Below are 16,479 nucleotides of genomic sequence, written 5' to 3'. Positions count from 1 at the left end.
ATCATTAATATGACATTAGTTCTCAGTACTCAATAGACATAGTCTTTCAGTACCCAGTATTAGTACCCATATATCATTAAATCTACATTATCAGAATTCAAGAGTCAGTGTTATCACGATCTCAGATACAGTCACTTATATATGTATGTATCTCACATTCATGTTATTCAGTCAGCTAGTATTGTTCATGCATATAAACCATTGCATTCAGCCTACCTCAATTGCATACCAGTACATCCAATTGTACTGACGTATTTTTGCTATGGTATTTTGTACCATAGGTTTAGAAGCACACACTCCAGAGTATCAGTAGCATTTTAGTTTCAACAGTCAGAGTTAGCAGTGAGTCCTCATTATTCAAGGATGTTATTATTTGATTATTTCATTCTTTCAATACTTAGTTTATTTTAGAAGATGGGGTTAGTTGGGGGATTGTCCCATCAACTCTTTATTCAAACAGTTCAGTTTTATAGGCTTTCAGACTACAGCATGTTCAGATAGTTATTTCAGTTCTTTTGGTGTTGTTATACCATATTTTTAGTTATGTATCAGCCTTGAACCTTATGGACTTTCAGTTCATGTTTTTGTATTTATGATATTACCATTATTATTCAAGGTTCAGTTACAAATATCAGTTATGGGCTAGCTTGTGGTCCTTTAGGATTATGATCACCGTGTAGCATTTTGGGTATCAGATTCGGGGCGTTACAATAGAGAACCTTCAAATGTAACTAAGGAGGTAGATGCAAATTTGACTCCCCCACAGGTATATGAAAAAGTTGCTATAAAATCTAGGAAGTCTGAGTACTCAAAAGAAAAAGTTATTGATAAAGTGAAGAAGATCCCACAACTACCCTTCCCACAGAAGTATATGAAGGCAAAGAAGGACGTGTATTTTAAGAAGTTCTTTGACATGTTCAAAAAATTATGCATTAACCTTACTCTTTTAGATGTTTTGTAGGGTATGCCCAAGTACACTAAGTACTTGAGGGATGTGGTTGCTAATAAGGTAAAATTACAAGATGTGGAGGCAATAACACTCGCTGAAGAGTGTAGTTTTGTTGTTACTCAAAAGATGCCGAAAAAACTTAAGGACCTAGGTAAGTTTACTCTTCCCATTCAGATTGGAAACAGTGAGGTGGTTCAAGAACTTAATGATTTAGGGGCAAGTATCAACTTGATTCCCCTGTATTTGTTCAACACATTGGGTTTGGGGAAGCCTATTCCGAGATCTGTACTACTGCAGCTAGCAAACGGGACCATAGCCCATTCAGAAAGAGTGATAGAGGATGTTCTCATAAAGGTTGGTAAATTTATTATTTCTGCTGACTTTATTATTCTAGATTTTCAGGCAGACAAATAGGTATCAATCATCTTGGGGGATCCATTTTTAGCGACGGATGGAGCTTTAATTAATGTGAGATTCGGTACGCTCACAATGAGGTTGGAGGAAGAAGAGGTGGTTTTCAAATTTTACAAACCGCTGAACACACTATCCTACTATAAAGACTTGTGCATGATTACCATTATTTAAGGGGATAAGTGTGGGGTAGTTCGTTTGCCAAAGACCTCTTCGAACTACCTTATTAAGCTACCTAAGACACTGCCACCACTGCCTGACAAGATGCAAATTGATGAGCCTAAAAAGGCTAAATTTGAAAAGTTGGTTACCCTTATGAGTCCACACCCAAGAGGGGTGAAAAGAATAAGAAAATAAAGACCAAGTATGAGAAAGAGAAGGAAAGAGAATGACTAAGTCGATAGTTGGGTCATGCCATGATAATAAATCAGGCTCTTCTTGGGAGGCAACCCAAGTTAAGTAGGTATGTTTTCTTTTAAGTTTATAGTTTTTACTTCACGTAGTTTTTATTTTTTAGTCACAAGTTAATGGGAAGTCTGAGTATTGAAAACCTGAGCTACGGAGCATGGCGAAACTGAGTGTGGGGTGTCATAGACCCCCTTTTATGCAAAAAAAATATGACTAGCAAGGCCTAGGGGCCTCATGGAGTATTTCTATCGCTTACTTTTAAGTTCACTTTGGGGACAAAGTAGATTTTTAAGTGTGGGGTGGGGAAATTCCTAATTTTTGGCTCAATTTAAAAAATTTATGTAAGATATTCTTGTTGGTGCTATTTTTTATTACATGGCGCAAGTATTTTGTTTGAAAAAGCATTTTGATTGTGCGAATTACTACTTTTGAGACTCCTAGGCTCAAGTTTTTTACTCTTGCACTTGTTGGCTTAGAATTGAATTCATGCTATTATTAGTTAAGAGGCTATGATGATCCTATGCGAGTTGAGCACGTTCCATGAGCGTGTGATGTATTTGTATATTACTTGTTGGATATGATGTCTAGAAATTTCCCGGCTTGTGTGCAAAATGAATAAAGAATAAAAGTTTAGAAGATGTGATATTAGGTGTCTTTATGCATTCTCGTGTCACTATTCTAACCTTGTTAGCCTTGTTTTGAGGATGATTCGTATTCTCTATGGGTTAATAATGAAATAATTATGTATCAAAGGGTTAAAGCATGTGTTTATAATGTTCAAAGTTAATTCCAAACAATTTTGTACTTAATTAAGTCATTTAGAGTTCAACCCAAAAAACTAGTGTTACTAGCTTGAGCTAGGTGCTTGTCTAGTTGGTTTCATTGGATTCTAGTGGGTTTAATGAGTTCCTTATGGTTTAAATGTCTGATTATCAGTGTAATAACTAGTTTTAAGTGAGCAAATTTTAATTTGATTAAGTTTAGAGTCGGAACATAAAGCTAAAGATCAATGCAAACTAGCTTAGCTTAGCTCTTGTTTTGATTCATCGTTATGGATATAGTGTTGTTTAAATTGCTAATTCGTGTGGTGTGATTATGTAGGATTATTTGGAAAATAAATATTATGATATTTTGATGTTTAAAATACTGGAAATCCATGGGAAAGACACCACAAGACAAGGAACTAAGAGGGGAGACTCAACACCTAGCTAAAATCCGAGAGAGAACTTCCAGAGAGGCAAGGTGATTTGGAGTTGACGCCTTAGCCATAGTGGGGATATAGGTTGGGATATTCCCTTTATGGAACTGGTCTCTAGGAGAGGCCACGCCTTGGATGGAGTGGGGCTCTACCTTAGGCGGCGCCCTCTCCACTCCCCGGCTCAATAACTGAATGTTTCCAACTCCTACATGGGTTTGGTTTATGATAGGGCTATAAATACACCATGGTCACGTTTTTTACACATATTTGAACATAATTTGGAGATCAAGGTTCTGATACAACTTCATATTTAGGATTTTATTATTTTAATTTACTTCATACATGTTTTTAGTCGTTAATTACCACCTTGTGATTACGATTATGACTCTGCGTGGCTAAACGCCCTTTTCCAGCGTTAAAGCCAAAGAAATGAGTACTATTGTTCTGAATTAAATTCGTTTAACTTTGCTTATCATTATTGGTTATATTTTTATCTTTGATTTAACTATTTTAAGGATTAGTGGCCCTTAGAATATATCAATTGTCTACCTTTTGATCTCGGGAAAGGAAATTGGGGATAGAACATGGAGATGAACAAAGTATAGTTTGTATTCCTTTATGAAATAAGGAATTTAAATTAGTGTCTAGGACAGGGATGTACTTAGATACCTTACTTGATTCACACGTAGGATGATAGCTTAAAAAACTTAAGTGGACCATTACATTCCCCCTCAACGAAGTAGTTGTAAGGTTTAACTTAGGTAAAATATTAGAGGTTGGACGACCATGATCACTCAATTAACCCTACGAATCAACAACCAAGATAAGCAAATTAATGAATAAAAGTCAATAACATAGTATAATTGTTCAAAGTGCTTTAGCCCTAGGTTTTGTTCTGTTGATTGTTTCAAGATCTTTACCTTACGCATTGTTTACTTTTCTCTAGTTATAAATTACAAACTCTCTTTTTGGTTATGTTTGCATCAACTGAATCTAAATTGTGTACTAAAATAGAATTGTTGTTGAATCAAGTCTCTATGGCATTGATACTTGGCTTTCATTAGGCAACTTTGCTGCTTGATAAGATCACGTACACTTGCGTGTGCGCTTGGGCACTGTCAAGTTTTTGGCACCATTGTCGGGGACTTGAAATTTGGCAACTGTTTATTTTATTTTTACTTTTACATTTATTTGGTGTTTTTACGCTTGGTCTTGCTTTTGTGATTGCAGGAAACAACTTTTAAGGTTAGAAAGTTGGTAAGTAGGGATTTCAATGGTGCGGTGCGGTGCGGGTTTTTACTAAACCCGCAGGTTTTAAAACCGCCCGGGACCGCACCGCATCATATTTAAACCTGAATAAACCCACCCCACATTCACACCCGCGGATAACCGCACCGCACCGCCCTATGTTTTTATTTTTTCCCTTTTTTTTTGAAAAATTTGTAACTCCATTGAAAATCATAATATTTTTAAATCTACAACTAGAAAATAATAACTAATTTCTATTATATCACTTTTCACTAAAAAATTGTCAAAAAGTATAACATGTACAAGTAATGATCAAATATCATATTTTTATTCAAATGAATAGAGATGTTAAAAAAGCTACTATAAAATTATTTATTTGTAGTGTTATGCATGTAGTTTTAAGTATCATAAAATTTAAGTAAAGGACACATAATTTTAGGTATATTCACAAGAACAATATTAATTTTTAGTTTTTTTTTTGTTAATTCAAACCTGCATATACCCGCAACCTGCACCGCACCGCACCATTTCAAAAAAATTTCTTTAACCCGCACTACACCCGCACCGCATCGCATAACTTAAAACCCGCACCGTACTGCATAGCTTAAAACCGCACCACACCGCACCCACACTGCCTCATTTCCATCCCTACGTAAGGGATAGGGATTTAATTGAACCAAGACCCAAACCCGAACAACACTTCCATCAATGAAGGAGAGATGTAATCCATCTCCCCCAATTTCTACAAATAGAAGAAGACCAAGTAGCTCTTGCTCCAATGGCTGAGGAATAAGCAGCCCGCAGGACAGTGACAAAAGTGGCAATCCCACTTCCAACTACTTTGACATCCCTATTTCAGAAGCCAAATGTAGGAGGAAATTGCAAGCTCAAACAGAATATGGTACAACTTCTGATTAGCAGTGGATAGTTCATAGGAATTTCACATAAAGATCCACAGGTCCACTTGCGTAATTTTTTGAAAATCAGCAATACATTAATCTTGATGAGCATAAATCAAGATTATGTGAGGATGACGATTTTCCCCTTTTCTCTGTTGGGGGAAGAAACAAAGTGATTGGCTGAGGAACTGGCAAATTTAATCACTTCATGGAATGATTTGGCCAGAAAATTCCTGATTCGGTTCTTCCCGTCTAGTAAGACTAGGAGACTTCACAGTGAGATAATATGCTACAAACAGAAGCCAGATGATAATATTTATCATGATTGGGAATATTTCAAGGCTCTTCTTAGGTACTTTCCGCACCATTAACAGTCCAATGAGGTACTTACTCATACTTTTGTAGAAGCTCTTGATCACAATACAAATATTTTGCTAGATTCAGCTGTAGGTTGTTAAAAGCTGGAATTGACTATGATGAGCTGTACACATTGTTGAACTATATAGAACAAGGAAATCCTGAGTGACATTTAGATGCTAGAAATGCCACAAAAAGAATTGCAGGTGTATTAGAGGTAGACCAACTCACTGCCTTATTATCTCAGGTTACAACATTGCAAAATATGATAAATACTTAGTTTAGCAGCCTAAAATTGGGAGCTCCATAGCCTACAAAGTAGTCAATATAGTTCATGAAGCTAGTGGTTGGTGTGAGATCTGCAAAAATAATGGCTATTCTGCGGTCATATGTGCTTCGAATCTGGAATCAGTGATGTATGTGGGTAGTGCTCAAAGGATAAATTATTGTAATTCATACAACATAAAGTGGCAGACTCAGCCGTGGAATGACCAACAATAAAAAATTTAGCAACCACAGAAAAAAGGGAATCAGTTAACTAGCAACATGGAAGAGATATTAAAGACGTTTTTGGCTAATCAAGCACAGTTGACTATGGACATAAAAAATTTACAAGCAGCCCAGAGAACCTTAGAGTTGCAGATAGGGCAGTTACAACTAGAATTAAATACTAGGCCACAAGGTGGTTTTCCAACAGATACAGAAAATCCAAAGTAGGTTATGGCAATCACCTTAAGAAGTTGTAAAGAGCTTCAAGGAGAACCTCCAAAGGTAACTAGGGAGGTAGATGCAGACTTAACTCCCCCACATATTTTTGAAAATGTTGCTAAAAAATCAAGGAAGTATGAGCACTTGAAATTAAAATTTACTGAAGAAGAAGTGAAAAAGACACTGTCACTACCCTTCCCTCAGAGGCAAATTAAAATGAAAGAGGACGCAATGTTTAAGAAACTCTTTAATACATTCAGAGAGCTTCACATTAACTTACCTCTATTGGATGTTTTGTAGGGTATGCCCAAGTATGCAAAGTACTTGCGGGATCTGGTTGCTTATAAGTTGAAATTGCAGGATGTAGGGGTGATAACACTAACTAAAAGCTCTAGCACTATAATGACACAAAAAATCCCCAAAAAATTTGAGAGATCCAAGGAAGTTCACTCTACCTATCCAAATTAAGAGTAAAGTGGTCCATGCATTGAGTGACTTAGGGGCTAGCATAAATTTGATGCCCCTATCTTTATTTAATACATTAGGCTTGGGAAAGCCTAAACCGACATAGGTGGTTTTGCAGCTAGTAGACGGATCCATGGTATATCTGGAGGGAATAATAGAGGATGTCCTCATAAAGGTTGGTAAATTTGTTATTTTTGTTGACTTTATTGTTCTTGATTTTGAGGAAGACGAACAGGTACCAATCATCTTGGGACGTTCATTCTTAGCAACTGAAGGAGCGTTGATTGATGTTAGAGAAGCCACACTCAAAATAAGGGTAGAGAATGAAGAGGTGCTATTTGATGTATACAAAGCACCCAATATAACGTCCCACTATAAAGATTTATGTATGATCAATGTGATTGAAGGGGACAAGTGTGGGATGGTTCGTCCACCAAAGACCTCTTTGGACTACCTGATTGTGTAACCTAAGCTTTTACCGCCTAAGCCTGACATGATGAACATTGATGAGCCTACAAAGGCTAAAGTTAAAAAACCTATTTCTCATGAAAATTCACATCCAAGAGGGGTAAAGAGAATAATAAGATAGAGTCTATGTATGATAAAGAGAAAGAAGGAATATGGTTGAGTTGAGCTGGGTCATGCCGTGACACTAAATCAGGCGTTGCTTTGGAGGAAATCCAAGTTAATTAGGTGTGATTTATTTTAAATTTTTAGTTTTACTTCACGTAGTTTTTGTTTTTGATTGAGTCATAGGTTATGGAAAGTCTGAGTACAAAAAACCTAAGCTTGGAGCATGAAAAAAACTGAGTGTGGTGTCCTGCGGATCCCATTAATAAAAAAGATACTACTAGATAGGCCTAAAGGCCTCAGGGAGTATTTCTATCTCTTACTTTTAAGTTCACTTTTAGGATAAAGTAGGTTTTTAATGGGATGGGGAAATTCCTAAATTTTGGCTCAATTTAAAATATTTTGGTATGAGATATTTTTGTTGGTGCTATTTTTGATTGCATGGTGAAAGTGTTTTAATGGTTAAAGCATGTTGAATGAGTGAATTGCTACTTTCGAGACACCTAGGCTCCAGTTTTTGACTCCTATAATTTTTTGCTTAAATTTGAATTTATGCTATTGTTTGGTTGGGAGTCTATGATGGTCCTATTGAGTTGAGCATGCGTCATGTGCGTGTGAGGTTTTATTTTGTATATTTCTTATTTCATGTGATGTCTAGAACTTTCTCAGTGTATGTGCAAAGCAAAATAAAGAGTGTAGGTTTAAGATATGATTTAAGCATTTCTTTGATAGCGTTGTTTCAGACCTTCTATTTGTCGTACCTTTTGTGCATTATCCTAGCTAACCCCCATTGAGCCTTTAGCCTTTTCTTTGGTAGCCACATAAGCAACTAATACCTTCTTTTATGGACCTTAATTAGATCCAAAAGCTCCTAGGCACTTTAATGAAAAATTAATTTAGTAATGAGTTTGAGAAATTGGAAAAGAAAAAGGTGAAATTGATGCCCCAAGGTGATAGTTATTGGTGTTTATATTCTATGTGTGGTGGTTGGGAGTGATATAAATGGTGTTAGAAATATTCCCATGATTGTAGAAAATGAGAAAAATTGAATCTTGAAGGAATAAACAAAATGCCCACCATGTGTTTGTGAAAACACTTAAAAGAGATGAGGCAAAACAAAAGAATGGGGTAGACAAAATTGTTGTAAATTGGTTATTGGAGATTGGTTTTAAATGAATAATGTAGTTTATTAAAGAACTTATAGAGGTTGGTCACTTTTCCCAATAGTTTCTGCCCATCCCTTAGCCTACATTACAACCCGAAAAAGACCTACTTGATCCTAAGTTCATCATTCTGGTATTAGTGGAGCATTACACTAACGGAAAGACTATGGTTCATTGTGTGTAACTTCTGAACTCCTTGTGAGAGTGAGCATAATTTGATTCTTATGCCCATCATGTTATAAATTGCTTAATTGTGAGTGATTATGGGTAACTCTCTTGTTAGGAGGGAACATGTTTGATGAATTTGGGTGATTTGTATGATGTCCTTGATTGAATGATAAGCATGAGTTTGCCAACTATGTGAGTCAATTCTTAAGCCTAGGATTTTTTGGAGTAGTGTTTATAACATGCTTAGGGTTGAACTTGCATTCTGTGTAGTCATGGTAGTACTAGATTGAGTGTAGTGCATAGGGTAGAAGTGTAGATTCTCCAGCTGATGATAATTATAGTTAAGTATTGTTAGAGAACGAACAGGGTTTTAAGTGTGGGGTGGTGACTTTGGGTGTATTTATGCATTCTCGTGTCACTATTCTAGCCTTTTTAGCCTTGTTTTAGGGATGATTCGCATGCTATATGGGTTAATAATGATATAAATATGTATCAAAGTGTTAAATCATGTGTTTATAATTTTCAAAGTGAATTCCAAACAAGTTTGTACTTAATTAAGTCATTTAGAGTTCAACCCGTAAAACTAGTGTTACTAGCTTGAGCTAGGTGCTTGTCTAGTTGGTCTCGTTAGATTATAGTGTGTTTAATGAGTTATTTATTGTTTAAATGTGTGATTATGAGTGTAATAACTTGTTGGTAGTGAGAGAAGTTCAATTTTATTAAGTTAAGAGTCGAAACATAAAGCTAAAGATCAGTGCAAACTATCTTAGCTTAGCTCTAGTTTTGATTCAACGTTATAGATGTAGTGTTGTTTAAATTTCTAATTTATGTGGTATGATTATGTAGGATTCTTTGGGATCTAAATATGATGATATTTTGATGTTGAAAATTCTGGAAATCCATGGGAAATATACCACAAGACAAGGAACTAAGAGGGGAGACTCAACACTTAGCTAAAATCTGAGAGACAACTTCCAGAGAGCCAAGGCTATTTCAAGGCAACGCCTTAGCCATAGCAGGGCTATAGGTGGGATGAAACCCTAGATGGAGTAGGGTTATAGGTGAGGCTATGCCCTGGATAGAGCGAGGTTCTACTTGGGCCGGCGCCCTCTACACTCCCGGGCTCAATAACTGAATGTTTCTAACTCCTACACAGGTTTGGTTTACCATAGGGCTATAAATACACCATGGTCACGTTTTTTACACATATTTGAACATATTTTGGAGATAAAGGGGCTTATACAACTTTATATTTGGGTTTTTATTATTTTAATTTAGTTCATACATATTTTTAGTCGTTAATTACCACCTTGTGATTACGATTATGACTATACGTGGCTAAACGCCCTTTTCCATGGTTAAAGCCAAATACATGAGTACTATTATTTTGAATTAAATTCATTTAACTTTTATAATCATTATTGGTTGTATTTTCATATTTGATTTAATTTTTTTAAGGATTCGTGACCCTTAGAATATATCAGTTGTCTACGTTTTGATCTCAGGAGAGGGAAGAGGGGATAGAACATGGAGATGAACAAAGTATGGTTTGTATTCCTTTATGAAATAAGGAATTTGAATTAGTGTTTAGGACAGTGATGTACTTATATACCTTACTTAATTCACATGTAGGATGATAGCTTAAAGAACTTAAGTGGACTATCACATCCCCGCTCAACGATGTAGTTGTAAGGTTCAACTTAGGTAAAATATTAGAGGTCGAAAGACCATGATCATGCAATTAACCCTACGAATCTACAACCAAGATAATAAGTTAATGAATAAAAGTCAATAACATAATATGATTATTCAAAGTGCTTTAACTCTGGGTTTTCTCCTATTGATTGTTTCAAGATCTTTACCTTACGTATTGTTTACTTTTCTATAGTTATAAATTACAAACTCTCTTTTTGGTTACGTTTACATCAACTGAATCTAAATTGTGAACTAAAATAGAATGATTGTTGAATCAAGTCTCTGTGGGATCGATACTTGGATTTCATCAGGACACTTTACTGCTTGATAAGACCACGTACACTTTCATGTGCTCTTGGGCGCTGTTAAGATGATATAGGCATTTCTTCGATAGCCTTGTTTTAGACCTTGTTTTTGACCTACCTTTCTTCTTAATCCTAGTCCACCCTATTGAGCCTTTAGATTTTTCTTTGGTAGCCTCATAAGTAGACTATTCCCTTCTTTGATTAACCGAAATTTGATCCAAAAGCTCCTAGGCACTTTAATGAAAAATTAATTGAGTAAGGAGTGGATAAATAAGAGGAGAAAAGGTGAAATTGAAGCCCCAAAGTGTTAGTTGTTGGTGTTCTAAGAATTGTTATGTGTTGTGGTGAGTAATTGGGTAATGAAAAAGATAAAATTTTTTGTTCAAATTGAATAAGTTATGCATAAAATACTCCCACCACTGTGTATGTAAAAGAGCTTAATAAGATAGGGTGGAAAAAAAAATAATGGGGTAAACAAAAATGGTGTAATTTGGATTTTGAAGATTGGTTTTAATTGTAAAAAGTAGTGTATTAAACTGCTTAGGGAAGATAGTCACTATTATGACAAAATAGTTCCTACCGGTCAATTGATCCTAAGCTTTACATTCTGATATTAGTGGATTGCTAAACAAATGGCAAGCCCATGGTTCTTTGTGTGTAACTTGTGAATTACTTGTCAGAGTGAGTGTAATTGGATTCTTGTACCCATTACGTTATGAAATGCTTTTATGTGAGTGATTATAGGTAACTCTCTTGTTGTGAGGGGCACATGTTTGATGAATGTGGGTGATTTGTATGATGTCCTTTATTGAATGATAAGCATGAGTTTGCCAACTAGGTGGGTCAATTCTTGAGGCTAGGATATTTTGGAGTAGTGTTCATGAGCGTTCAATTGTGTTTGTACTATGCTTAGTGTAGAAACTTGAACTCATGTAGTCATTGTATTACTATCTTGAGTGTCTTATATGTCGTAGAAATGTAGAGTCTCCTTATCTATGATGCTTAGAGTAAAGAGTTGTTCGAGGATGAACAAGGCTTTAAGTGTGGGGTGGTAATGTTGGGTGTATTTATGCACTATAGTGTTACTATTCTAGCTTATTTAACCTAGTTTTGAGGATAATTCATGTGCTTTATGTGTTAATATGATATTAACAAGAATATAAGTGTCTAAGTACGTGATTACAAGGGTTTAAAGTTTTTTCAAACAAGTTTGTACTTAATCGAGTCATTTAGAGTTCAATCAAGAAAACTAGTTTTACGCGCTTGAGCTAGTTGTGTGTCTAGTTAGTTTCGATGGATTCTAGTGTATTAAATGTGTTCCTCATGATTTTAATGTGTAAATATAAGTGGGACAACTTGTTGGTAGTGTGCAAAGTTCAATTTGATTAAGTGCAAAGGTGGAACAATAAGTTAAAGATTAACATGAACTAGCCTAGTCTTAGCTCTTGTTTTACTTCATCGTCATGGATATTGTGTTGTGATTGTCTCTAATTGGTGGTGTGTTATGATGTAGGAAACTTTTTAATTTGAATATAATTATATTTTGACATTGAATAAGCTGGAAATTAAATGGGAACAACTCCACAAGGCGTGGATAAACGAAGGAGCACTTAACACTTAACCAAAATTTGGATGGTAACTTCTAGTGTGTGGAGGCAATGATCCCGCGATGCCTTGGCTGGAGAGGGGATCTACAGTAGGCGATTCCCTAGATGGAGCGGGGCTCTACAACATGCTCAGCCCCTTTTGGAGGTGCAATACCCAGGGCGGCCCCCCTACTCCCATGCTCAAATTAATGCAATTCTTGTCCTACACGGATTAGGCTTGCATCGTATATTATAAATATATGTTGTTTCATGGTTTTTACATATCGTTGGACGTATTTTGGAGATTGAGGGGCAGCTACAACTTTATCTTTTAGGTTTTTCAGATTTTAATTTAGTTCATTCATTTCCTTAGTTGTTAATTACAATCTTGTGATCACGATTATGACTATGTGTGGTTAAATGCCATTTCTCCGGGGTTAAAGCCAAGAACATGAGTACTATTATTTTGGATTAAATTCATTTAATTTTCTTATCACTATTGGTTGTTTGTTTTTCTTGATTTAACTATTTTGACATTTGATCTTCCTTAGAATACATCAATTGTCAACCTTGTGATCTTAGGAGAGGGAATAGGGAGATAGAACATGGGAATAAACAAAGTATGGTTTGTATTCTTTTATGAAATAAGGAAATAAAATTAGCGTCTAGGACAGGGATGTACTTAGAAGCCTTACTTGATTCACACGTAAGATGATAACTTAAAGAACTTAATTGGATTATTACATTTCCGCTAAACAATGTAGTTGTAATGTCCATATTAGGTAAACGGTTAGAGTTCGGGAGACCATGATCATGCAATTAACCCTATGAATCAGCAACCAAGATAATCAAGTTAATGAATGAAGTTCAATCACATAGTATGATTGTTCGAAGTGCTTTAACCCTGGGTTTTCTCCTATTGATTGTCTCAAGTACTTTATTTTATGCATTGTTTCCTTTACTTTAGTTTACTATATTCCAACTCTTTTTGGTTACCTTTGCATCAAACTAATCTTAGAAGTTAAACTAAAATTGAATTTTTGTTAAATCAAGTCCCTGTGCGATCGATACTTGGCTTCTTGAAGGCAACTTTACTACTTGGTAGACCACTTACACTTGCGTGTGTGCTTGGGCACTGTTAATAGGACTACTTCTCCTATCGAGATTCAGAGTTTTATTGGTTTGGCAGGTTATTATCCTTTCTTTATTAAGGGTTTTTCATTTATCGTAGCTCCTTTTACTAAGTCGACCCAAAAGAAGATTTCCTTTCAGTGGTTTGATGCTTGCGAGGTGAACTTTCAAAAGCTCAAAGATTTGTTGACTTCAGATCCTATCTTGACTTTGCTCAAGGAGGGCATGGTGTTTACCATATTTTTGTAATACTTCAAGTGTTAGGTTAGGAGTTGTGTTGAAGCTCCATAAGAAGAACTACTCTACCCATGATTTGGAGTTGTGAGCTGTTATTTTTGCTTTGAAGTTATGGAGGCATTACTTATATGGATTCCTTTGTGAGATTTTCTCAAATCATCATAGCCTTCAGTATTTCTTCACCGTGAGAGATCTTAATTTAAGGCAGTGCCGTTGGCTTGAGTTGATTAAAGAGTATGATCTTACTATTCTCTATCATCCGTGCAAGGCTAATATAGTTACAGATGCCTTAAGCTAGAAGTAGACTAGCATGAGTAGCTTAGCGCATCTTTTAACCCAAAATCATCCTTTGGCCTTATAGGTTCAGTCTTTTGCTAACCAAAGGGTTAAGCTTGATGTTTTGACACCTGGGTGTATTTTGGTTTTTGTTGAGGCTAAGTCTTTCTTGATATAGTAGATTCAGGCTTATTAGTTTGATGATGTTGGGTTGAGAATAATTCGGATAAGGTGTTTAGAAGTGAGTCTAAGAAAGCCTCAATTGACTCAAATGGGGTTTTGAGGATTAGTGGCCAAGTTTGTATGCCTAGAGTAGGTGATTGGATTAGATTGATTTTGGAGGCGGCTCATTATTCTAGGTAAGCTATCCATCTGGAGTGACTAAGATGTACCATCTCTTGAGGAAGCATTACTAGTTGGGTGGTATGAGGAAGGATATAACAGATTTTGTAGCTCGTTACCTATGTTGCCAATAGGTGAAGGTGAAGTACTTCAGACCTGGGGGTTTGCTTCAGAGGTTACCCATTCCCTAGTGAAAATAAGAATAGATCACTATGGACCTTATGAATAGATTGCCTTATATTTCTTGTGCTTCTATGTAACGCCCCGACACTACACCCTGGGCGTCACATGGTGTTTACGAACCTGAAGGACCACAAGCTAACCCATGACTGGTACCTACCATGAGCACTGAATAAAAATCATAAATTATATGCGGAAGTAAAACTGAAATTGTCATAAGGTTCATAAAACTGAATCAAAACTGAATACATTTGTAGAATAACTGCTAACTGATAATGTCTAAAAGCCTCTAAACATCTAAATAAAAGAGTTGATAGGACAGGACCCAACTAACTCAGAACTACTGTCTGAACTAACTGAAATACTAAAACAATATATTAATTGATGAAAGTCATGTCCTCGATGGATGAGGACTCACAACGATCACTGTTGCTGATCAACTGAATCTAACTAAGTACGATCAGGAACTCGAGCGTCTGAACCTATGATATGAGACATCATATCGCAATGAAAGAGTATGCGTCAGTACTTTGAATGTACTGGTATGCTAGGTGAGGTTAGGCTGATATGAATGGGTTCACGTGCATGAGAATACTAACTAAATATCATGAAATAACTAGATGAGAGTATATGCGAGACTAGAAATATTGTATGTACTAAACATACAATACCAAAAATATATCGTCTATCTAAACTAGTCTGAAGATTAAGTACTGAGTTACTGATAATTGAATAACTGATAACTGTAAGTCCTGATCGTGTAGAACTGAACTGAGTTCTGTACTGAATACAGAATAAGGATATGATTAATGAATACTGAAACTGTAACTTTGGGAGTTATCATCTAACCGACATACCCCGATAATAGACTAATTTGGGGTCCAACTTATAACTCCAATTAGAAGGGTGTTAGCACTGTGCCACGGGTTACTAACAGGAGTTGCGTCAACCCTAATATAGAAGGAAGATTCATGAGAGATATATGGCTACGTCAACCCTAGTCTGGTAGGAAGACAATTTACCCTATGCTGGCTACGTAGTTCTGTAATGCAGGGAATTCTACTAAGGGTCAAACCCTCTCCTGATAGGAATGCCCCCATCCCTGGGTTTGCTTGATGTTGAATCCTACTCCCAACTGAATCGACTCTAAACTGATCACTAGACTGTACTAGGCTTGACTGAACTCACACTGATTCTGTTGACTGACCGAATGCTATTATTCAGGATACTACAAAATCCTTCTATTCTGACTAGAGACTAGACAACGGCTAAATTTTGGGTATTCAATACCCCCAGGTCTCAATAGCATAGATACTGAAATTATAGCTCAACTCTAAAAGCATCACACATAGGTTATCATGCACAATTCCTTCACTTAGACATTTTGTCAAACACCTAGGATACATAAATCTTATACATGAGAATGAGCAATATATGAATATCATGACTACCACATTTAATGCCAAAACTCAAAGATTAAACATGGGGGTTATATAATTCAACATGCATTCTAGTTAATTCACATGAAACTCAAATTATTCTTGACTTGAAATCCACACAACATCACATACATGAACATAATTCCATTCAAGAATGTAAATCATAATCTAAGTGTTTCAAAAGAAATTCTTGAACTCCAAGGGTGGAAGAAACCCAACGATGAACACCTAAACACACCTTGATTGATGAATTCTTTAAATTTATTGAGGGATTTCTTATAGATTGAACTTGAATGATAAAGGGGCTAGGGTTTTTTCTTGAATGGGATGCTTTTGAGTTTTGAGAGAATCGTGATAAATAAGGAAAAAATATTGTTCTGGGAACTAAACCCAGTGTTAAAGTGAGGGGAAAAGACTGGAATACCCTTCTTTACTCTGTATTAAATGAGCTAAAAATACCCAATGGTGATAGGCAACGCGCTGTGTCGATGGTATCAACACGATTACCGATATGTCTCTCTATGGTGACAATACAATACCCAATGTGACGCGTCTTGATCATGTTGGCTTGCTATTTTGGTCATCGAAATGTGACTCAAAGATGTCTAAAATTTTGAAACTCACCCGAGATGACCTATAAATAACCCTGATCATGAATCAATTTAAAAATTGGCAATCTAAGGCTAGAAATATTATAAATGATACCATTGAAATATCGAGGTAAAAAATAAGACTAAGAGTCAA

This window comes from Capsicum annuum, chromosome 12 (genome assembly GCF_002878395.1).
Source record: "Capsicum annuum cultivar UCD-10X-F1 chromosome 12, UCD10Xv1.1, whole genome shotgun sequence".
Classification (NCBI taxonomy): Eukaryota; Viridiplantae; Streptophyta; class Magnoliopsida; order Solanales; family Solanaceae; genus Capsicum; species Capsicum annuum.
The sequence above is the reverse complement of the archived record's forward strand: the minus strand, read 5'-3'. Positions refer to the sequence as shown.